We start from the raw sequence: 23,884 nt of genomic DNA on the forward strand, positions 1-23,884 counted from the left end.
TTTTATGATTGGTTATGTGTAATTTCTTGGGGCTTTTTCTAAATTTTGTAACCCAAAAATTAGGAAATTTATAGGCAGCATGTGGGGAAGTTTCTAGGTTATGTGCACTTATTGCCTCACTGCCACTACCAATCTCCACAAACCACGTACATCCAATCTAAACTATTGATAATAACAGGGCCAAATCTTGTTTAGCATGAATCACAGCGAGAATGCATGTGAGCAGCTAGCAATCGATTTCTCCTAGGGTGGTATGTTGTATTGACCCACGCATGGAAAGGATGATAATATAGAATCTATTTTTCTTTTTTCAAAATTAACAATCTAAAAATAATTTACTTCAATGTAGATTGTCATGTCCCCTTTTCAAATAATTAAAAATAATAATCTTTGCTAAGGCAAGCAGGCCCAAGAAAGTGAAGTTTCGGAAAAAGGGGGTTAATATTTGAAAATCGTTGGACTAATAAATGAAAATTATTATTAAAATATGTTTCATTAACCTCTCTTGGACGTGAGTTATGGTTATGCCCTCTTTTAAGGGGTTTGGAGGCATTTTGGGCTGATTCCAGAACTTGATTTTGCTCATTTCTTTGTTATTCTTCAGAGGTTGTCAAACCTGTGGAGAAGGAGACCCAAGAATGGGAGTTTATAGGTTTCCAAGGAGACCCAAGAACGGGAGTTTTTAGGTTTTTAGGAAGGCTAAGGACAGGAGTTTGAAGCCATTCCATGTGCATGCTCATACAGAGTTTGCCTTTGTGCTGAACAGTGCAGATTTGTGAGTTTTTGGGTGTGTTTTTTGTATGAGTTTGGTGTTTTCAGTTGAGTATTTCATATCAGTTTGGGTTGCTGCTGTATTTCAAACTTTAAGGTGTTAAAATAGAGCTGAATATATGTATTGGGACATGATTAAACTTCTGAGATAGATTATTAGTGTTTTGTGGTGTTTTCGAGCATTTTTGTGTTAATTTCGGGAGCCCGATGAGCATAGTTTTTGTCTTACATTTGAGAACTGTTGTGTAAAGTCTATATGGATCTGGAAATGTCATTTTGTAGGCTATTATGCTGCTGAAATTTCTGTAAAAATTTCCACTTTCAGATTTATTAATAATAGGTGAAGCTGTGAAGCTTTTGGCACAATTTATGGCATACCCGATTTGGGGTTTCTTGAGAAATTTGGTGGATCTTTGTGATATTAGTTGTTTGATCTTGAAAATATGATTAGAGGTTGGAAATATCATACAAAATCAGAAAAGGGACATTTCAGTGGTATCAGAGCCATGATCTTGCCAGCCTGAGGGTTTGTAGAAGTTGCATGTCAGTTTTGACAACTACCCAGATCTTGCATTTCAGTTTTTAGAACTACCCAAATCTTGCATGTCATAATTTATGGTTGCATGTTGCTTCTAATCAGATACATGTCAAAATTTATGGTTGCATGCTACTTCTAATCATTTGCATGTTAGTTCTTGGTGAATTTGGTGGTTGTAGAAGTTTGCATGTCAGTTTTGACAACTACCCAGATCTTGCATTTTTGATAACTACCCAGATCTTGCATGTCATAATTGATGATTGCATGTTTCTTCTAATCAGCTACATGAAAAAAATTAATGGTTGCATGCTACTTCTAATTAGTTGCATGTTAGTTCTTGGTGAATTTGGTGGTTGCATGTTGCTTCTAATCAGTTGCATGTCAAAATCTATGGTTGCATGCTACTTCTAATCATTTGCATGTTAGTTCTTGGTGTTTGAAGAAGTTATATCCTATTGGGGTTACACTCTACTTTATCTAGAATGGATAGGTATAGTACAGAGTCTCAGAGGAAACGATCTTGGACAATTGATATCCAGAGTCAAAATAGTAGAAAGGATGGTTATTTAGTCATTCGTGATAAACTTATGAAAATAAGCCATGACATGTCTGAACAGTTGATTGAGCACCACCGTATAATGAATGACATGTTTTCTGACCCAGCTAAGGTGGATAAGTTGACTGGATTTCTATTTGGAAGATTTTCTCATAGGGCAGATGACACAATTACCAAGAACTTGCATGAAGAGTTTGAGAAACTAGCTGATAGCCAGGTAGAGGTCTCAGATTCTACTCTGCCACAGGAGGTGGTGGGAAAGGATATTACACAGATTGATAGTAATGGTCAACTTGATACTCAAATTGAGACAATTGTTTATAGGTCATCAAAGGGTGATGCCACAGGTATTCAGGATGGTATAGTTACAATAGGCAGTGACTACAGTGTAGTGGGTTCAGATGATGATTATGAGGATGTTGTTGTGTAGGATGGTGAGATACCTAGTAGAGATGAACAGACATTGAGAATTCATGATTTTTCTGAGAAAGAGTACCAGGCACAGTTAGATGCTTCACCACATGAGGTTCAGGCTGGTAGTACTTCACATGATTTGTCCAGCCAGCTGAAGGTGAACAAAGATAGTATTGTGACTTCATTATCTCATCATTACGGGTATGTGGAGTTAGTTGGTATTGGTCATATTACTCAGGTGAGGAGTTTGCTTGAGTTACCAGTTGATTCTAGTTTACGGATATGGACTCGAGATTGTTATATTGGCATTTGGGATTCAGTTGACTGGAGATCTTTAACACTTTTTGGTAGTAGTGTTTGTTTGGGTGCTATCATGGATTTGATTAGCAGATTACATGGTGTTGTCTTTTCTTGTGCCAGTATCTTGTCTAATGTTGGTATTAGTTTTTATACACCGATGTTGGGCTTTGTTCATATATCCAGTCGACCATATTTGCTGGAATGTGTTGATGATCTTTCATATTTGGCAATGTGTACAAATGATTCCTAGGATCATATTGGCATTGATGACATCCAGGAGGATGTAGTGGGTAGTTTTGAAAACTTAGTTTCCTTGGGTGCAGAGGAGTTGGACAGCAGTGCTAATGTTTTTGATACTCCGTATGTTGATATGAGCTTTAGATTTGATTCACAAGATATGGATTGTAATACTCTAGAGACTAGTGACTTTTATTATACTCCTTTAGATAGTGCATCAGAGGAGGTTTGTAGGAGACAGTCAAGCCAGTGCCATCATGTGTCTAATCAGTTTAGAGTTAGTGATCGAGACATTGCTATCACTTGCCAACATTTTGATGCTGCTCGTTAGTTGTTAGTAGTTTATGGATGGGGTTCTCCTACTAGTGATGAGCAGGAAGGAAGTTATCTTTCCTTGACAGAGATCCACTCTTTATGGGAGGCTATTCAGATTTTGAGACAGAATTATATGCAGTTGGTAGCCGACAGAGATTATCTTATGGAGTGGGGTAGTACAGCATATGATGCATTGTTGGCCAAGGAAGATGAGGTGAGTGATCTTACTGAGCAGCTTGAGGTGACTTCTGAGATTCTTGAGAGTACACAGTTGGCTTTCAAGGAGTCACAGTTTCATTTGGCTAAGGTGACCATGGAGTTAGAGTGACTACAGTCTTTACCTGATTCTATACAGTCACAAGCTATGGTGTTTGGTTATTCGAGGATGTCCATGGCCGAGGTTGTCAGAGATAGTGGAGATGGGGATGCATCCATCCTTGATACTAACATTGGCATATCAGGTTCATTCCCACTAGAGTCAAGTTTAGTTGAGTTGGGTGTTGTAGCAGATTGTTGTATGCCTGACAGGGTGGTGGCCTCTAGTACTGAAGGCACGGAGACTAGAGATGTATCAAAGATCATGTGTGATGTTGGTGAGTCAGCAGTTGGCATGGTTCCTGCTAGTAATACTACTCCCTTGGTGATATCTTCGAAGGTAGTAGTTAGTTCCAACATGGTTAATGATCAATTGCAGTTAGTTTCATCTGGATTACAGTCTGAGCCACTGACTGAGATTGGCGCATTCTATTGGCATTACACTATGAGGTACACTCATCAATTTACCTTTGATGACCATGTTGATGAGATGATGATACAAAGATGTACTTTGGTTCCTAGTGCTTGTCATCAATTATGGGATAGTTTGACACCTTAGGATGAGGGTTGTGATGGGCATGACATGGCGATAGGTTCTACAGTTGACAGCTTGATAATACATGACTTAGAGTAGGAGTTTCAGAGTGATGCTTCAGCGGGTGTTGTTATTGATTCTACTCCTTTGGCTATGGCATCTCCTGACTTAGCTGGTGATCAGTCACAATGGGTTGTATCACTTGTTCATGGTGAGTTGTTGACTAAGGTTGGTTTTTTTTATCAACATTATATTGCAAGGTATGTACATCAGTTAGCATTTGATCCTTGTGTTGAGGAGTTGATGGCAGGAAAATTTGGTTTGGGTTCCAATTCTTGCTATTTATCTTGTGATGGCTTTTCACCATCAGGGGTGCATGGTAGTTATGGTTATGAGATAGTGGTCGGTGATCTACAAAGTTGTGTTGACTGCAGGCATTGTATAGTGTGTGGATTCTTTATACTTGGTACAGTTTCATTCAGGAGCATTCACCATTGTTGCAGAGTTGGATTGTACATTTCGTATAGGCCAGTGGAATGCATTGATGGTATTTACTGTGTTGGTAGTCCACTTTACTTGGGTTTTGATATTCTAAGAGTTTGTGTCTCATGGGTTTCTGACTGTGGAAGTTGTGATTTTGGAGTTTGGTGGAGCTATAATTTTCTGTTTGATTATGGATTCCTCTTGGTCATATTGCAAAGGATATTGCAGGAGCCTGTGTTAATTGGTAGTAGTATAGTTCATGACTACATTTGGGATCCAGGTGGATTGATTGGTTTATTGTTCAACCATTGCTTGAGGACAAGCAATGTTTGGGAGGGGAGGACTTGTCATGTCCCCTTTTCAAATAATTAAAAAATAATAATCTTTGCTAAGGCAGGCAGGCCCAAGAAAGTGAAGTTTCGAAAAAAGGGGGTTAATCTTTGGAAACCGTTGGACTAATAAATGAAAATTATTATTAAAATATGTTTCATTAACCTTTCTTGGACGTGAGTTACGGTTATGCCCTCTTTTAAGGGGTTTGGAGGCATTTTGGGCTGATTCCAGAACTTGATTTTGCTCATTTCTTTGTTATTCTTCAGAGGCTGTCAAACCTGTGGAGAAGGAGACCCAAGAACGGGAGTTTACAGGTTTCCAGGGAGACCCAAGAATGGGAGTTTGCAGGTTTCCAGCAAGGCTAAGGACAGGAGTTTGAAGCCATTCCATGTGCATGCTCATACAAAGTTTGCCTTTGTGTTGAACAGTGCAGATTTGTGAGTTTTTGGGTGTGTTTTTTGTATGAGTTTGGTGTTTTCAGTTGAGTATTTCGTATCAGTTTGGGTTGTTGCTGTATTTCAGACTTTAAGGTGTTAAAATAGAGCTGAATATATGTATTGGGACATGATTAAACTTCTGAGATAGATTATTAGTGTTTTGTGGTGTTTTCGAGCATTTTTGTGTTAATTTCGGGAGCCCGATGAGCATAGTTTTTGTCCTACATTTGAGAACTGTTGTGTAAAGGCTATATGGATCTGGAAATGTCATTTTGTAGGCTATTATGCTGCTGAAATTTTTGTAAAAATGTCCACTTTCAGATTTATTAATAATAGGTGAAGCTATGAAGCTTTTGGCACAATTTCTGGCATACCTGATTTGGGGTTTCTTGAGAAATTTGGTGGATCTTTGTGATATTAGTTGTTTGATCTTGAAAATCTGATTAGAGGTTGGAAATATCATACAAAATCAGAAAAGGGACATTTCATAGATGATAGTAGGATGAAATTCATATTCTAGTTTATAATGTGTCTTTTGCTGAATTTAAACTATATATAAGACTGAGATAGAATCAAATTTATATTTATGCTAATCAATGATTGCAATCGTATGCACAGTTTCATAACGAGAGTCTCATAAAAATGACAAAGAATAAGACTACAAAACTTAAATAGACGAATAAAAACATTAACTAACTTACATTATCTGAGGATAATCATGTCCACATATGCTCATGGTTAGCAATATGATATACGTGTCGTTTGAATATAAATTTCAGTAACATAATGTTATAGATGTTTTTTTTCCATCAATGGAAAAAAACATAAATTTGTTTATTCATTCCTCGTGGGCATTCATCTACTAAGCTAAGTGCTTTGGATTTCACTATTAAATATACTATAAAAAGAAAAAATTAAATTAAATGGAAGGTACACCGTCATCAGCTTTGTGTGAATTTATTAGTCCCTGCCTATATATAGGCAGGGTACTAATGTTTTTGTTTACCCCCCCAACACCACACCCCCCCCCCCCCCCTTGCTAATTTGTGCAACCCAAAAAAAATAATAAGTTCTAAAGTTCAACAAACTTTATATTTTTAAATTAATTTATATTGATTTATTACCTTTTTCTAATTGGTCCGTTGCATTTTTGGTGGGGTTTATTTTATTTTCCCACTTCAAAAAATACAATATTTTCTAACATGCATTAATGAATTCATTAATTACAACTCTTATCTTTTTCATATTTGTGATAAGTTCATTATTATTAATTACAACTTTATCTTTTGCATATTTGTCACAAGTTCATTAAATTTCTAAAAAGGTCATGTTTTTATCTTCCACAACAAAAATAATGTCTTATCAATATTAATATCACAATTTTTAGTTTTCAAAATAGTTTTTAAAAATGTTAATATATTTTAAATTATTTTTAAAATTAGTTTTATATAAATCAATAATTATTAAATTTAATTTTTTATTAAAATATATTATTGCTGTTAAGAGTTGTATTGCTTTATATATATAGACTTTAGTATATATTAATTTAAAAAATTAAAAACAATTAATTTCTAAATTTAACTTATGTAATAAAATTCTAAAAAAATTAAATTTCTTGGTTAAAAATCTATTAATTCAAATCTTGTGATTTTACAATGCATTACATTAAGTTGTATATTTTTAGACAATTGCTAGTCGCCACATTATTCTGTAAAACTAAAATTTAAAATATTAATTAAAAATCTAAATTAAATTTGCTAAAATTTATAACTTCTCTTTTCGAGACCATAATTTTAAATATTACCTCCAATTTGTTTCCCTAGAGGCAGGACTCCAACTCTCAAAGAGCTCTTGTTCTCTTAGATTTTTTTTTTTGTACACTTGTATATTTTATTGAGTTTTATATGTTATAAAGAAGTGGAATGCTTAACGTAATTATATTTCCAAGAAATTGTAATCTTGGTGGGAGATGGAATAAATAAACATATTATCATCTTTGTGAATTAAACTATGGTATTTTGATACTAAGAAATTATTTAGATGACTTCTAATGAGATATACATTTATTAAATGATTTTTTATCTAAGATTAGATAAATGACTTCTCTTATATTTAATGAAAGGAAATCCTGAGTTAAACGAGTTTTTTTTCCGTTCTGCTAGGGTTTCATGCATCTATTGCACACAATGTTCAATATTGAAATTATTTTTAATTTCTAATCACTCTCTAATTTTTTATGATAAATTAACTAACAAATATAATATAATTAGTTTTTCTATAATAAATTAATTAAGAAATATACTTTATTTAAGAAGCCAATCTACACTAAAGTATTACAAAAATAGTTTTTACAAATCTATGACTCAAGACTAGAAATACACACATATATCTAAAGAATCTTTATTTTCATAGAGAATTTTCTACATTTTTGCAACCAAAAGTTTCATTAGTCAATAGATCAGAATAATTAAATGATTTAGACTTCATTTTACATTTAAAAAAAAATTATGAACAATCCAAAGGCAAGGACTCAAGCTCTCCCAGAAGCTCCTGTTCTATTATTAATTTAGTTCTCGCCATTATGACTTGCTATATAAGATCAGCACCCTTGTTTAACTATATAATTTACAATGTTCAATTCAATGGATACTTGAAATTCACCTAGTACCTAATCACTATCATAGTTATAGTAGGAAAAGCAATGGAAGATGTAGATAAGAATATGGGTTTGGAGACCTGGATGTAATGGATCGCCCAGATATATGGTGTTTACCATAATGAGTTGGCACCATTAACTTTAGCAAGTTTGAGAATATTTTGTTATTAAAAAGGAAGGAGCCGCCGCGCATTTAAAATTTGGGTCAAACCTTGCGCTTCCCATGGCTGAGCGAAAATGAAGGTTGGTAGATGGGGCCCGCTCCGTACTGCCAGCGTGGAATTGATGGCTTTTGGAGGGTTTTTAATTTATTTTAGGTGTCACTTGTCACATTTCCAAATATTCTATTTGCTGTACAGTTTTGACTAGTTATATAATTTTGTGTAATTGATAGTCATTATTATTTTGATTGCATTATAAATAAATGACTTTTTAAGGTTTAAGATTATTATTCTTTATTCGTTATGATGTAGACATATTCAACAAAACTTAATTTTTGAGAGGCTCATTGGGAACTATTTAACTTCACTATTAGACTTACATACAATAGTACATTTAGCATTTATAACATTTAGGAGAGATGGTCTATTAGTTGAACACCATTAAAAAACGATGACATGTTAGAGTTCTTTTTACCAAGGTGTCCAAAACAATCCAAACAAAGGTGAGGTCAATGGTCGTAGAAAAAGGAGAGTCAAACTTGTGTAGTTGATGTGACATCACATTATTGGTTACTTTTTAGAACTAAGGGATACATTTCGTTCAATTATGGGTAGTCATCACAACAAATAACAACTTTAAAGTCACAATTATTGGTGCAATGTTAAAAAAAATTAGACATTAAATCGACAAGTGTGTCATTAAATAAACAATTGCTATCGCAATTGTTGAAATGTACTCATCCCAATATTACTCCAACTCAAGTGTGATTAACCATGTAGCTTCCTCTAAGATTACTTCCACTTAGCTTGCTACCTCATTTGAGAAACCTTCACTAAGTGTGTGCCTTATGAACTTGTCATGATAGAACCATATCCTTGAGAGAATGTAAGAGAAAAAATGGAATAGAAATGAAATCCCTTTTTCTAAAATGATTGAGCAATGGAAAGTGATAGTAGTAGCAAACTCCAAACCTACCTTCAAGCGTAAGGTATTTCATAATCACCAAGCATATGTCGTCCCATGGAGCCAGAAGCTTATCCCTTCTAAATCCTCCCCTATACCTCACTAGTTCTTCATTCTCTTAGAAGAAGTTGCTCATACTGGCCTCGTCCACAATTTTTGTGACCTTCCACCATTTTTTCCCCCTTATGAATAACCTAGTCACCATTGCAATCACTTCCTCATTAACTTGGAATGTAATGCCATTTATTGTGACCTTGCACTCATTCCAACTATTCATAAATTGGAGTGCACAATTTTTGTCATATCCCGCCATCACCTGCATATAGGGAAGAAATCCCCCCTCCTTCAACATAAACCAAGTTGCCATTCTATCTTTAAAATTTTCAATCTTCAGTGGTTCCAGTCTATTCAAATCTCCACCCATCTCCTCCTCACTGGTTTCTGACACTCCAACCTCAGCAATTCGGATTTGAATTTCCTTATCGTTGGGATTCTTGAAAATATTGATGACCAAAATCACAACAATTCTATGATTAACTCCAATAGGGGTTTTAATCGTCTCCCAAACTGATTTTTGGGTTGTTTCAAAATCCCAATCGAAATTATGATGGGATTCACATATACTTAGAATTATTATTCTCACATCCCTGAATGCACTGACAACCTTGGTACTAAGAACTTTCATAATTTCGAAGAGAAAGTAATTCAAATTTTGCCTTGTGTTACCATTATGGTGAAATAATTGCCACCTCAAATCACCCCTATTTATTATCCAATCAGTATGGTACTGTCTTATCAACTTCCCCTTAAACTTTCCATTAAATTTAGCACATTTCATCTTCCCAGGTATAATATTGCCAAAATTGGCACTGACCATTATTTGCCAAATCGTGCTTAACTTTTGCTCCCCTCCTTTTCCTTGCCGATCAAGGCCTTCATTTCCTCCTTTAATTTTTTAAAGTTTCTCCAGCATGTCAATTTCCTTAATACAAAACCCATGGTAGCGACAGTATCTACCACCCTATTTCCCTCTCTGTAAATATGTTGTAATTGGACTTTCTTCATTCCATCTACAATATGTCTTATATCCATAATAACATTCAGGATATTCCAACCAGGTTTAGAGACTCCTTTCAACAAATCAATGATTAATTTGGAATCCCCTTCTATGGTTATTTCCTTTATCTGCATTTCCCTTATCAATTGCAAGCCCCAGAGCAAAGCCATTGCTTCAGCCAAATTATTACTTCCTCCTCCAACATTCCTAGAATATACGAGCATGACATCTCCATTTCTATCTCTCAGCACACCACCTGCCACTCCTATACCCCCTTTTGCAGCACCATTGAAATTCAGCTTTAGTTGAGTTCAGGTTGGTGGTTCCCATTTTGTTTGCTATATCTTTAAGACTTTGGAGTTATCAAAATGATTGAAACGCTCCTGGATACCCCATCTCTCTGCTATTTGTTTTTCTTTTCCACATGGTTCTTCCTTTGGTAGCTTGCATTTAGCAGTCATTATATTTTCCTTTAACCATTTCTTCATGATACCCATGACAACCTCCTGTGGCTTTTCCTTTTCTCGAAAGATTCTATTGTTTCTTTCTTTCCAAATGTGCCAGCAAACATAAGAAGGAACACTTTTCAATAGAAGTATTAGTTTAGGGTGATAGAAGGGACAATCCCAATTTTCCACAAATTGACTTAAGTTATCCTTCAACACCCAACATAATCCTAGTTTCCCCCAAATAAACTCCCATATCTTTAAAGTATATGGGCATTTTAGAAATAGGTGGGAGATACTCTCCTCTTCTCTTTTGCAAAGATAACATCTATTTGGTACCATAAAACCCCTTTCTTTCAGATTATCCAATGTTAAAAATTTTCCATGCTGAACAATCCACCAAAAAAAATTAATTTTGGGGAGGAGATTGCTTATCCAAACTTTACTCCATATTAGGGGGTGCAAATCTTTACTCCATAGATGTTTGTAAGCCAATTTTACTATAAAGTTGCCACTAGGTGTTAAGTCCCATACCACTTTATCCTCTTGAATTAGAATTGGGATTCTTTGTGTTTCCATCAATTCTTCCAATTCATTAAGGACTTGAATATCCTCTTGGGAATACGTATCATTTTACAATTTCTTCCACCTTCTTCCTTGGTTAATCCACCACTCGTTGTCCTATCACTTCCTTCAACTTGTCCATTAGTCTTCTGAATTTGTTGTAAACTAACAATTTCCCTCCCATCCAGCTATCTTCCCAGAACCTTATTTTGTGCCCATTACCCAAGATTCATCTTACCCCCTCCCTTAGTAGCCCCCTGCTTCTAATAATATTCATCCAAATTTTGGAACCTCCCGGGAGATCATTATTAAACAGATTGTGGGAGAATAGGGAGTTTGAGAGATATTTTTCTTTCATGATACTACACCAATCAGTATTTCCTTCTCCCAATCTCCATTCAACTTTTGCAAGGAGAACCTTATTTAGGTCTCAAAGTTTTCTAACTCCCAATTCCCCCTTTTCCTTCAGTTTACAAACCTCCTCCCAACTAACGAGGTTTAATTTTTTCTTATTTTTCGTTCCTGACCATAGAAAGTTCCTCTGTATTTTCTCTATTTTGTCAGCCATATTTTGATTAATCTTAAAAAGGGACAAAAAATAAATTGGAATACCCTGGAGGGCTACAGAGAGAAACTGTAACTTACTTGCATTACTCATAATCTTCCCCTTCCATCTTGATAGCTTCCTTTGGGTTCTTTCAACAATAATGTTCTAAAATTCATTGGTCACCTCCCTAGTGGTTAGCGGTAGTCCTAGATATGTATCCAGGAGGTAGGTCGACTGACAACCTAATATGTTCCTCATCCTCCTCTACATATTAGCCTCTGTATTGAAGAAGTAAAGCTTACTCTTAGAGTAATTTATTTGCTGCCCTGAGCTTTCTTCATAGTTTTTAAGTATACTTTTCCAAGCCTCAGCTTCCATAATAGAGGATTCACTAAATAGAAATGTGTCATCTACAAATTGTTATAACACCTCAGTATCAACGGTAGTTGCAGGTTTTATTCTTTTCACACATCCTGTGTTAACCAATTTAGAAAATGATCTCCCCAACACCTCTTCCACCATAATAAAAAGATAAGGAGACAGCGGATCACCCTATCTTAGTCCTCTTTCAGCAAAAAATTACCCCAAGGAGATCCATTTAGAAGGACATATACTGAACTATCCCTACCATCATCTTAATTAGGTTTATAACTCTATCATTAAACCCCACTCTTCCAAGCACATCATAATGGAAATCCCACTTTACCTTATCATATGCTTTAAATATATCCAGCTTGAAAACCATACTAGGTTTTTTATTATTTTCCATAGAATTTATAATTTCATGTGTAGTAATCGCTGCATCAAGGATTTGTCTACCTGGCACAAACCCCTTCTATGGTGTTCTTATAACACTTCCCAAGAAAGGCTTAATTCTATTGACTAGCACTTTTGCAAATATCTTATACACTATGTTATAGAGGCTTATCGATCTAAAATCTAGTAGACTCACTGGTGTAGGGGTCTTGGGAACCAAGACAATAAAGGTTTTATTTATCCTTTTTAACATCTTCCCTGTTTTGAAGAAATCTTTGGTAGCCCATATCAGTTCACCTTGAATGACCTCCCAAAAATGCTGGAAAAACACATGAGGGAAGCCATTAGGACCTGGGGCCTTATAGGCTGTCATTGAGAACACAACCCTTTTTCACTTCCTCTTCTGTGATGTTACCTAAAATGTAATTATTTTCCACATCTCCGAGCACCTATGGGATTGTATTTATCAAACTTCTTTTGATAACCTGATTTCTTATATTGTTATCCTTCTTATAGGCCTTGCAAAAATATTCTACTGCATGTCTCCCCATCTCCTCTTGCTCTTTATATTCTCTTCCCCCTTCTCTTTCCAAACTATTTATCATGTTTCTTCTTTTATGATTGGAAGTAGACCTATGGAAGAAAGTAGTGTTCCGGTCTCCTTAGTTAACCATTGAATCCTCGATCTTTGCTTCCAATAAATTTCCTCTCTTAAAATGATTTCCTTCCATTTTTTCTATATTCCTTCTCCTCCTGAGTAACAACCTCCAAATTATTACCCCCCACAATCTCTTTTTGCAGCTGTTTAAGTTTTTCCTCTAATTCCCGTTTAATTTTACACAAATCACCAAAGGAATTCTTAGCCCAACCCTTAACATTCCTCCTAATATTGTTTAACTTTTGCATTAGTCTATACATAACAATACTATCAATTTTTATATTCCACCTTTCTTGGATTCAATCTTTAAATTTCGAATGGGACTGCCACATAATTTCATATCTGAAAGGTTTTGATCCTCCTCTTAAACCATCCTCCCAATGAAATATTAGAGGGGAGTGATCTGAGACAGTTCTTGTGAGATTATCTAGAAGAGAATTACCCAATCTGTCCCAATTCCCTGACACCATTAATCTATCCAATCTTACTTGGACTAGATCTCTTCCTTTTCTATTATTAGTCCACGTAAATGGATTCCCTCTCAAATCAACATCAATAAAATCCATTCTACCCATAAAATCATGAAGATCTTGCAAGCTTTTAGGGTTGTCTCTGTTTCCCCCTAATTTTTTTGAGTGATAGAGGGGGGTATTAAAATCTCCCATTAACTATTCATGTTTCATGGTATTTATAATCCTTTCTAACTTTCCATAGGTTTCCTTCCTCTCTACTTTGTCATTAGAAGCATTAATGTTAATAAGCCCCCATTTTTTATTACTAGTTTGGAACTCCATAATTATAAAAATTTTGTCCTTCCATATTTCAGCGCCAGTCATAGAACACAAGTTCTACACGGTTGCAATACCCCCTGAGGCTCCCTCAGCATCCATATGTACAAAGGTAGCTCCCATCCAGACACATTAACTATTCATCTTTCATGGTATTTATAATCCTTTCCAGCTTTCCATAGGTTTCCTTCCTCTCTACTTTTTTATTAGAAGCATAAATGTTAATAAGCCCCCATTTTTTATTACTATTTTGGAACTCTGTAATTATAAAAAATTTGTCCTTCCATATTTTAGCACCAATCATAGAACACAGGTTCCACATGGTTGCAATACCCCCTAAGGCTCCCTCAGCATCCCTATGTACAAAGGTAGCTCCCAGCCAAACATGACCAACTAGTCTAACAAAATTAGCACTAGACATTTTTGTTTCTTAAATTAACACACAATCCACTTTTTCCTGAAATATATATTTCTTTAGAGCATATTGCTTTTGGGGGTTATTTAATCCCCTTAGTTTCCAAGAGAGGAATTTCATTTCTTGCCTCTTGTTACAGTCTCCAGTGTAAGCTTCTTATCACTAGCCACGTCCCTTACTGCTTGTTTTGTCCTGGTTTCTCTACTAGATGGTCTTTCTGCTATCCCACAAGTTCCTACATCTGGTTTCTTCCCCCCCTTTTTCTTTCTTTTCTACACTTCTCATTGCCCATTCTCACTCTCTTGTAGTGAGAGGGGACTTAGTTCCTTTTCGACCCTCTCCAAACTTTCCATAAACTTAGTAGCAATCTCCATAAGGGAGGCCTTTATCACTCTTAGAGGAGTGCACACCCGTTCCTGGGTACCACAGTCTACCTCAATATGTTCCTGTAAGCACATATCACCCAGACTTGCTAGCAAACTAGGAAGGGAGTGGTTTGCCACTATTTCACCTTCTTCCATAATTTTTCCTTCCTTAAGCCCCCCTAGTGGTGAACTAATTAATTCCTCTATCTCACATCTAAATGGGTATACTTCCATTTTCCTATTCTCCTCTAAACCTTCCCTTGTTTCAGGCACACTCTGCCCCTCAACTCTCTTCATTGGGATATCCTGAATCATGTTATCCTCTATAATTTGGACATCAACACCCCCCTCCTCTAGTCTTGGGGCATTCAAAGATTCCCCCACAGTCTCTTTAACTATTCCAGAGGATCCAACCTTTTGTTTCTCTTTCTGCATTTGGAATTTACAGTCAACTATAAGATGTCCAAATTGCCCACATTTCTGACAGAAAAGCCCAACATTCTCATACTCTATGGGTTGGTACTTCTCTCGCCACTTAGTTTTAAGGGTAACTACAGTTGGGAGAGCTTGATTCAATGCCACATTCACATAGAATCTAGCATACGCCAACCTGGATTTTTGCATTGTCACCTTGTTTGCAATCACAAAGTGACCAAAGGAATTTCCTATCCACCTTAGTATCTTTTCATCCCAAAATTCAAGTGGTAATCTAGGTAGCCTTACCCAGATAGGAGCTAGCTTATTGAGTTCCACACTAGCATCAAAACCCAAGTGCCACTTTGTTAATGCAAGACAATGTTTCCCATAGTACCAAGTACCCAAGAGTATAGAATTTAAATCCTCCTCTGCAGAGAATTTAAAACAGAAAAGGCCACTTGGCATAGCAAAAATATCAACACTACCCATAATCTTCCATTTTTGGCTAACCCACTTGCACACCATCTCTATTGTGGGTCTAAAGGCCAAAAATCTCCCAAGCACACAAAATTTTAAACCAAAGGCAACACGGTCCACCCAATCGTTTGGGAGGGAGATCACCGATCCATTGGCATTGTAAGCTATCCTGGGTTCCTCCTTAGAAACATTAACCACCTGGGATCCCACAAGAGCATTCCTCCAACCTCCTAGGGTCCCATTTGTCATCTTCTGACTAGTTACCACCAGGCAGCCCACTGAGACCTCATTTTCTAATAGTTTAGGGTTAGAAAGATTCCTTCCCACCTCCTCCATGGACCCACACCCATCAGTCATGCCCTCCAAATTTCTGTGCAAGGTCAACACCATCTGTAGATTAGGGCAGGGTGGAGGGTCCAGAGGCTTAGGGCTTGCCATGGACAAACTCAATTTTAAAATTCAAACTTCAAAAGAGCAGCAACTTGCAGAGCGGCTGTTACATGTTTTATTTTACCATATTCTTCACCAAAACACATGAAATACATATTACAATTAGAAAAGAGATGAACAAATCAAGATAAATACATGAAAGGTAGATAAATACATGACTTGAAGATACATGAAACACATGAAATCATGTCTTACAAATCATATCAGATTTTAATTACAAATCGTTATACATCCCCAATGAACATATTCGTTGACCACTTTATTTCAAGACAATATTAATATTTGAGAATTAAAATTACAAGACAAAATGTGTGCAATTGTATAATTCATTTTTTTTTCAACACAATATTAATACTTAAATTTATAAGGTAAATCATGTGTTTAATTTGATAATAATTTAAATATATATTTTAAAATAAAATTCATTAAATTGTAAATATAAATTGTAATGCCTACCCCTAGTTGACTTTTTAGTTGATCTTCTGGATTCTTTTAGGCGAGTTTTATAATTATGTTTTATGATTATCGATACTTGGTTACTAGATTTGATTAAATGTTATTTCATACTCAGTTGATTTATGTGATGAGTTTCTTAGTTATTCTATGTGTTCATGATTATTTTGATGATGATATATGTATTTTCATTTAGTGATTTCAGTTATCTCGTGATGATTAGTTAGATGATTATTTATGTGGTTTTTATGGATATTCACACCATACTTGCATGTGTATGGTGTACCTGTATGTTTTACTTTATGATTGACATTCCTAATGTGGTTGAGGGAGGAAGTCATAGTCACCTACTAGTTGGGATCTACATGATGCACCACTCCCCGCCATTGCCTATTTAGTTTAGAATATATGAGTATGTACATGCATGAATTTTATGCAGATTATAGGTACCAGACATTGACTTCTTTGAATTGCCAGGATGAGTGTGCCCTATCACAGTATGTCAATGGTAAAAGTGGAGAGATAACTCTTGAGTCCAAATCCTAACCTTATGCCAATTGTCCTGGAAAGTAGGACAAGTATCTGAGTTGTAAACTGAATTCGTAAAGTGAAATGAATTCATGATTTTGACCCTGGAGTTTAATTATGTTCTTTGTCTTCAGTTAAGTTGTCATATTTAGTCTTGTGGGCCTGTTCTAATTTCTGTTATAATCAAATCAAGTTAAAAGATAATTTAATAAAAAATTTATAAAGAAAATTCAATATTTAATAATATTAAATTAATTTAGAAATTAATTAAATAAAAGAATTAAATTTAAAGATATAGTTAAAGTTCTAATTTTGGTGTATTTATATTAATTTAATTTAATTACTATTATTTAGAAGTTTCATTTTAATAAAAAACTCTAAATAATATTATTAGTTGAATTAATAAATATATTATTTAAAACATTTCAGGAATTAATAAAAGAGAGAAGTGATTTGATTTAATAAAGTTTATTTAAATTAAATTGCAAAAGCTTGCACATGAAATTAAAATATAATAAAGTAATTAAGAAAAAGGGTTTCACATGATTGCTAAATTGAAGCCCTAATTTGCGCAAAAACTCTTTATTAGGAAATTGGAGTTCATTTCTCCATACCGAGATTTGGAGGAGCCAATTTCCAAGAAGAGGGTTTTCAGAAGAAGAATTGCTTGTGAGCTTCGTGCGTTTGTTGTTCTAGCATAAGATCCATGTAGGATCTTGTGAGTTTTGTGCAGTAGTTCATCTGTGAAATTATTTGTCTTCTCTTTGTCTGATTGAAATCATTTTAGATAATATTTGAGTTGAAACCCTTCTTTGAGAAAATTGATTTCCGTTATTGAATTATCTATGATTTAATCTGAAACCCTTGTTGTTAATCTATTATCTTCCATTTCTAGAAATTTCCCATTTTAGCAAGTTTCCGTTTTGAAAAAGTTTTTGTTTCTAGCAACTTTCCATTTTTGGAAAGTTTGAATTTTTAATAGGTTTCCATTTTTGGAAAGTTTCCTTTTTAGCAAGTTTCCATTTTTGAATTTTTTAAATTTTTAGTAGGTTTCCATTTTTGGAAAGTTCCCATTTTTAGTAGGTTTACATTTTTGGAAAGTTTCTATTTTTAGCAGATTCCATTTTTGGAAAGTTTTCATTTTTAGCATGTTTCCATTTTTGGTAAATTTCTATTTGTAGCAAGTTTCTACTTCGAGAAAATTTCCATTTGTAGTAGGTTTCTATTTCAAAAATATTTCCATTTGTAGCAAGTTTCTGTTTCAACAAAGTTTCCATTTTTAACAGGTTTCCATTTCAAGAAAGTTTTTCCAAAGTGTAATAGATATAAAATTATTTTGGTAATAATTGATAATTATTAGTATTAATAATTTTAGTAAGTATTGTTAAAATTTAAAATTTAATTACGTGCGAATTTGATTTATTATTTTATTATTTAAATATAATTTTAAAGTAAATTGAAAATTAAAAAAATTAATTGGGAGAATTAATGTTTTCTTTTATAAGCTTGGATGTGTTTATATGGTTCAGATATATGGAAATGATTTGTAATACCATGAAAATTTTATTATTTGAAAACCTTGGTAATTATAATTCTTTGAGAAGATGAAAACATGAACCCTGATTGTAATAAAAAAAACTTTATAAATTGTAATACTTGAAAATGAGAATTGAAACCCCATTTGTATGTTGAACTCTTATGTTTGAAGACAACCTAATGAACTATGAAAATAAATGTTTAAAAGACCCTGATGAGATGTGTGTGGTTTTACATTTCGAGTTTTATGTTTAAAAGATTTTTAATGACTTGTTGGGAGTTAAGTCTCGTGTGGACTCAAGAATGTTAGCAAACTCGTGGCTTGAAAATGAAATGGAAACTTGAAAACTTATAGTGAAAATTGAACTTATGTGTTTTCAAAACTAAATAAATTATGGTTACATTGTTATGTACTTTTGTGATGTTTGTTGTATTGTATGATTTGGGGTTCAAGTTTGACCTAGTACTTTGACCAATTAGGATGTTTACCAGAGGCTTGGGGGTTTTTTTTGTGATGATGTTATGTACATGATCTTTTATACCTATCTTTGGTAATGTGTCACATGTTTCTATGATGAGTTATGTTCAGTGCTTGTTTGTGCTTTCTAGCTTCTTGTATAGAATTGAGGTGAAATGGTGTGACTTTTTTGGTGTAACCTTTGAGTTTTGATCAATTTTATTTTGGATTCTTTCCAGTTTCTTGTTTAGAATTGAGGTGAATGATTGTGACTTCCTTGTTGTAGCCTTTGAGCTTTCAATCAATTATCTTTTAGTGCTTTCTAGTTGCTTGTTTAGCAATGAGGTGATTATTGTGATTTGTCTTGTGGTGCTTTCCAATTGCTTGCATAGGACTGAGGTGATTGTTATGATTGGTTTTTAGGTGCTTTCCAGTTTCTTGTAAAGGACTGAGGTGAAAATTTTGATTCTACGAGTTATACTTTTTATGATCCTAGGGTAGGTAATCTACATATACATTGGGAAGTGGCATGTGGTGGAAGCTAAAGCCCAGAGTGGCTGCTTGGGTAACCCATTATAAGTTGTTTTAATAAGTGATAACATTTCATTAAATGGGTTTAAAATAAACTAATAAGAGTCATTATTTTTCATCGTCCATGCCTCGAGTGCTAGTATAGGCTAGGATGGGAGTAGAGAGGATGCTTGGTTGTGACCTTGCTTTGTTAGTATGCCTTGTCAGTACAAAAGGATACTAGTGCCGCATAGAGTCACTAGGGGGCCAAAGTCTAGTGAGGCTACCAGGGTAACCTTAGAGTTGACTCATGCGATGACACTTACCCACTTACACAATAGATTTCTTATGTGTCATTGTTGCCTCTGGGTTTAGATGTCATTTGTATTTTGGCATCTTGTGTTAGATTTCTTTCAGGTTCTCCTTGACCTAGATGTTGGATTTGATTTTTTGGACTGGTACCTGTATGGGACCTGATATTATCTCCTCAACACGGTGGGCGTGGGCCATTTATTTTACCGCAAGGTCGAGTGGTAGTTTTTTTACTTATACCATTGAGATGAGACAGTTGGATGTCATTGCTAGATGTGTCTATGCAGATGCTCCTTTCATTATGTTCTTGTGTACTATGATGAATGGTTATACTTTAATTGTATTGTCTTTGGTCTCATAGATCTTATGAGATGATGTAATCTATTTTATGATGTATATTCTTTCAACTTTTCATTCCCTATGACTTGTATAGAGGATGATTGTACATTCTAATTATTGCCAAGTGGCATCCTACAATTGTATATTATTTAAATGGATTCATACTTGTAGTTATTCTTTGATGTGGATTTTTTATTTATTGGATTTAGTATTAATTAAACTTAAATGTGATTCAATGTCATGGGACCCTTAAGAGATGTAATTTATTTATGGTTGTATGTATGCGAGTTATTGCTTCTGCTATATTATCTGTTGTTGTTTATTATCTTAAATTTTTTTTTTTGACAAACTTAGTGAAACTTTAGATTAATTTCTTTTGGGTTCCCTGATGGAGTGTTACATAAATGAGATAAAATAATTAATAAAATTAAAAATTTTTAAAAAAAATTTCTATAAAGTGTTGAAAATAAATGTTACAAATGTAACTTTGAAAAGGTAAGTCCCTTTTCAAAAGAATACTCTTTCCATTAAAATAAAATATTACAATGAATACAAGTAAATCATTCATACTATATATTGCTTATCACCTCTATATGAGTCTAAATATTTCTCTATAAAAATATAAGTTTAGGCCACCAAAAAGTGAAGTGTTTGAATTGAAAATAGACAAGTCACCCATTTTTTCTACAAATATGAGATTCCATTGTAGACAAAGTGTTTACCTAAGACATTATTATAAGAAATACATATATAAAAGTTCACACCAAAACTAGTCTCTTCAAGAGTGAAATGTTCATGTTTGAAAAAATAATTATTTATAATTAAAATTTATAAATAATAAATAATTTAAATAAAAAAATATTTTTTCAAATATAAATAGATTAAATAATATAAATAAAATAAAATAATTCGAGGATAAAAAATAGATATATTTAAGATATTTATTTTTGTTTTATTATTCAATATGATAATCATTAATTTTATTTTATTTTTAAATCAAATTATTTTGCTAGATATTCTGCATTCTTTAAATAAATGATTATTATTATTTGAACTTTATTCTTATAATATAATGTTCACGTAATGACATCATTACTATTGAAAGTAATCATTAATGATATTTTAAAAATAAAATTAAAATTTTATCTACAAAATTAAAAATATTTCTTACATACAAATACAATAATCTATGAGTACAAGTATTGATTTATGATGAAGAGACTCTTTTAAGTTTCTTTAAACATATAGTGCTTGATTTGACCATAGAGAATAAAATGTTAAGATAATGGAAATGCAAGTATTTCATGGGGTTTTATTGGGCAAGAGATGACGTACATGCTTTACTAGTAGGTATATATTTACCTAGTTTAATTTGTGATAGGCTAGATGAGCAAGAGTTAGGTTATGGTTTGTCTTTTGATTATAGAGGTCGAGTGAATAGGAGTCACATAACTTTATAAAGAGGATGTATATCTATCTATATTAGGTTTCAAATTTGGACTAATTGTAACAGTCATAGTATTACAAGAATGGTGAAGAAACAAATTGAAGTTAAAAAATTTGACATGAAATTAAAATTTTGTGATCAACCTTAAGGCATATGGAACTAACTCAAGATGTGAAGTTTTTTTCAAGCAATGAAATGATATAAATATATGAGTGTGTATGTGGATTAAAAATAAAAATATTAAGTCAAATGACAAAAAATAAATGTAAATGAATATCAAATAGATAGAAATTAATATCAAATAGAAAACAAAACTTATTTCTTAGGTGTAATGTTTGTTAATATATAGTTGTATTATTTAAAATGAGCCCAAATGATTATATGACTACGGTCCCAAAAAAATCAAGGTTAATCTCATCACTCAATGACTTTAATGCTTATTGATGCTTGGGCTTAACTCTATCTAGATTGTTTTACATTTTTTATTATAAACTTGATCTTATAAATGCTCCAGTTAATGTCAAATCGTGAAAAAATTACTTAATATGACTAACACATCACTTCTTAATAGATAATTGTGTGAATAAAATTGAGTCCAAATGATTCAATGATCATTACCCCTCTAATTAATGTTCTCAATTATGGGAAAAACATGTATTGAAAAAATATAAAACCCTGCTTACAATTGTTATCAATAGGATAAGCATGGTCAATTGTTAGCCAAAGCATAGACTAACTCCAAAAATAGACAAAACCTGGCTCCAATTGATATTGCTCTCATCACTCATCACTTAGTGACTTTTTAGGATTATTGATGTTTGAGCTTAGGCAGATTCAAACCAAATTTGTCTTTTATTACAGACTTTATCTTGCAAAGACTCTAATTAATTAAAAATAATGAACAAAACTTATTGTATATGAGTGTACCACTTGTGAATAGATAATCGTATTAACTAAAATAAGCCCAAATTATTAAATGATTGCAACCTCTTTCTATCTAAGGTTGCTCTAGTCACTTAATGACCTTTTATATTTATTGATATTTGGGCTTAATCTTATTTAAAATATTTTTATTTTATATTGTAAACTTGATCACATAATTATTTTAAAGATATATTTATATTTACCAATATATTATTATCTTCTTAAATCAATTGAGAACCCATCAAGAATATATTCTAAAGATATATTGATATTTAACAATATATTATTATCCTTTTAAATCAATTGAAAAATGATCCTCAAAATCCTAATTTCACCATTATAGTAATAATTAGTCAAAAAAGTATTCAAATGATTAGATAATTGTAAATGTTCTCCATCTACTCATTTATTAACTTTATATTTATTAATATTTAGACTTAAACTTACTTAAAATATATATTTTTACTATACACTTAATCACATAAACACTTTAAAAGTAAAGTATACCATTTTAACAATATCTTATTATCTTCTTAACCCTATAGAAATTGTTATGAGTACACTAAATTCACCATAACAACAATATAAGTAGATGGAAATTCAAGGCGGCCATAGTTTCTTAACACATGATGATTCTTCTGAATTCCTTCTCCGGCTTGACTGAAAAACTGTGAAATACAATTGAAAATTGAAATTCACCTACTACCAAATCACAATCACAGTTATACTTCGCATCAAGCTCTTTTCAGAGTCCACATATTGCACGTCTCAACGGTTTGATGAAGGATAAAATTCATAGAATTCAAACTTGTTCAAATAAAAAAAGAAAATATGAGCCTCACTATTTGCAAAGTCTAGGGGACTCAAATTGATGTAATGATTTAATTGACTCTTGTTTTGTAGGCATTTAGTGGAGTTTGATTGATTGATTGAATGAATGAATCATCATTGAATGCATTAACATCCATGAACTTGGAGCTCAATAATTGAATTATAAGAAGATTTGTCAAAGAATGAAGGGTTCGTTTGGTTGCTGGAATAGGAATAGAAAAGTTGGAATACATTTTCCATTTTCTGTTTGGTTCGTCATTTGGAATAGGGAATAGGAATACGTATTCCCATTTTGCCTCTAAAATGAGCGTATACCCATTCCAAAAAATACCGGTTATTGGAATAGCCATTCCTATTCCCAGTATTACATGCCTATTCTCCATTCCTATGCTTGCGACCAAACGAGTCCGAATGGTTTGAACAACTTACACGAGGATGTAATGGTGGCATATTTGGTTGGTGATGAAATTAGACTAAAATTACCTGTATGTGACAAAAAGAGTCGGTGAGAACGCCTAGCGTTGAAATCTGACTGTATAATCATTTCTTGGTAATAATAATAAAAAAGCATGAAAACCCACATCACTAACTG

This window comes from Cupressus sempervirens, chromosome 8 (genome assembly GCF_028749045.1).
Source record: "Cupressus sempervirens isolate cs-2001-9-10 chromosome 8, ASM2874904v1, whole genome shotgun sequence".
In the NCBI taxonomy this organism is placed as follows: domain Eukaryota; kingdom Viridiplantae; phylum Streptophyta; class Pinopsida; order Cupressales; family Cupressaceae; genus Cupressus; species Cupressus sempervirens.